Genomic DNA, 2,829 nt, shown 5'->3' with positions numbered 1-2,829 from the left:
TCATTTTACCCAAATGATAAATCACTTCTACAAGCCTTTTGTTGAGTGAAATCATAAACTAAAACTAAAGATTTATTGCTATGAAAAAAATACCTGTAATACAGTAGTATGAATCTTGGATATTAAGTATAACCAGTTGAATCAAGTTAAGAAGTTAAAAATGTAGCAAGAAATTTCTGTGTATCTCTATGTGTGTGGTAGGGGTAGTGAAAATTTACAAGCTAGTTGACCCAAGAGCAACTGAAATATCTAACTTGTTCAATAAAGAACAGACATTATATCAAACCTACATTTTTCAGCAGACAATTAAAAATGACAATTTCAACAGTCCACAAACTCATACATATTTTTCATATTTTTTTAATGTAGAAAGAAAGTATGTGCAAAGAGCTGTTTTTCTTCAGCTCAACACCTAAAGAGTAAAAAAAACATCTGTGACTATCACAAATGAGAACAAAATGAATGTCATTGGAGTCAGTTATATTTCTCCTTTGAGGTTTATAAAATCTGTATGGAAAGTTGATCTTATAACAAATTATATTGTTATATTTCTGATTTAATTTCCTTTAAATTCCTTTAAAATATATTTTTAAGTTGTTGTAAAAAAATTTTTTTTGTGATACTGAATCTGATTCCAGTTCTTTTTCATCATTTAGTATACTGGCCACCAGTTCTAATCAGGGAGAAAAAAAAACTCTTAGAAAACTCTACATTATGATAGCACATTCAGCAAAAATAACTGATATGCAAGCAAAACCATAAAAGGTGCATCTTTCCAGAAAGCACATTTTGTTGATTGTTCATTGAATATTTCTCATAGTGATTCTTGATGAAAGCCTCTTTCAATCTTGTGAGCATGAGTGTGTAGTCTCACTAGCATGCAGTTTCATATCCTTGGACAGGAAGGCTGGCTCACAGCTAGAGAAAAGTTCAAAGCGTTTAATTCCTGAAAAGCCTTACATTCCAGAGTAGGAAAGCACTTTTCCTTTATTTTTTTAATTTTAATTTTTATTATTTTGATACTTAAGAATGTGGCAGAAATGTGTGCTAAGGTAGCCCAGTCAATCCTCATTTATTTATTTTGTAAATTTGGTCTCAGAACATTCTGGAAGAGAGACATTTTGCAAAAGCCACTGCTAGACAGACTTCCTTTGCAATTTCTGACACTGGGCTCTTGGCTACCCAGTGAATTTATGTAGCTTTGATTACTGTTGACATGCTACAAGGTTAGATTCACTGGGCCATACTCCCAAAATTGGTTGCCTTTTATGTGGTGGTATTGGAGCACTGTGATAAAGCTATCAAGATTGGAAACATCCAGGGTACCTGGGTGGCTCAGTTGGCTAAGTGTCCAACTCTTGGTTTTGGCTCAGGTCATGATCACATGGGTCGTGGGATTGGTGGGGAGTCCACTTGAAGATTCTCTCCCTCTGTTTCTCCCCCCACTTGCTCTCTCTCTCTCTTTCTCTCTCAAATAAATAAATAAATCTTTAAAAAAAGATTGGAAACATCCAAGCAAAGGTCATGTACTCTAATTTATTTATTGGCAATTGGGAGAGAGAACACAAGCAAGGGGAGGGGTAGAGGGAGAAGAGAGGCAGACTCCCCGCCGAGCAGGGAGCCCAACACAGAGCTCCATCCCAGGACCCTGGGGTCATGACCTGAGCCAAAGGCAGACTCTTGTACAGTCACTGATGCTGCACAGGGCTTGCAGTTGTTGGTGGATTGTTCTGACCATTCATACCTGTAGGTTTGTATGGATACTTTATATTCTGGCTCATATTTTGCTTCATAGTATATTGTCCATAGATTTTTGTTTTATTATCTGAATTTCTGTGTGGATTCTCATGGGGGAGATTTGGGGATTTTCAAAAATTAAGGACCCATAGTGGAAGATTTGAGCCCATCTTTTTTCAGTAAATGATAGAAAAAAAACAGACAAAAAATTAATAAGTAGACAAGATTTTAACAACATAATTAATAAAAATGGTTTAATTAACACACATTGAACTCAGTAGCAAATAATGTCATAATACACATTCTTTTCAAGTACACATTGAACATTAAAAAATCTTCTTGGCCATTAAGCAATTATTGTCAATGTAGAGCATATCCTCTGATTACAATGGAATTAGGCTAGACGTTAATAGCAACATAATAATTTGAAAATCCCCATCAGTTTGAAAGTAATAACTATATTACTAAATAACTTAGAGTTAAAAACTATTATAGAAATTAGAACACATTTTGAAATTGAAAGACAATGAAAACACATACATATCATGACTTGTGAGATGCAGGTAAAGCTGGTCTCAGAAGGGAATGAGCAATATACATTATAATTTCTAATGTATGTGTTACAAAAGAAGCAAGTTAGTTAAATGATCCACCTGATGAAACTTTCAGCTTGCATCTCACATAATCCCCTCTGCTTTTCACAGTCCGTCATCAAAATACCTTAGAGCCTCACAGTCACGTCAGACTGTCACACCCATGGAATTGTGCCAAATGACCATCCTGGCCATTACTTGTGTCTGGCCTCCATTTTGGCTGTGTAGATTTCTCTCAGTAGCTGTAGCACTTTGTTTGTGTAGAGAATATGAATCTTATTTCAGAAGTTACATTTTAAAAAATATTTTTCTTTTTCTTTGGGAGCTGGGAGGAATAGTCTGGCTGAGCACAGGGGCTTTTGGGTTGGGAGAGACCCCTGGAAGCATAGAAGGCCTTAAATGGACTCTCTGGCTTACACTTATTACAGATTGCCCATGCCCTTCAAGAGTGAATTAATTTCTTTATCTTCTCTCTCTTTTGAAAGTCTTTATAATAAAA

Source organism: Neomonachus schauinslandi, chromosome 1, assembly GCF_002201575.2.
Source record: "Neomonachus schauinslandi chromosome 1, ASM220157v2, whole genome shotgun sequence".
Lineage (NCBI taxonomy): Eukaryota > Metazoa > Chordata > Mammalia > Carnivora > Phocidae > Neomonachus > Neomonachus schauinslandi.
This window is presented reverse-complemented; position numbering follows the sequence as displayed.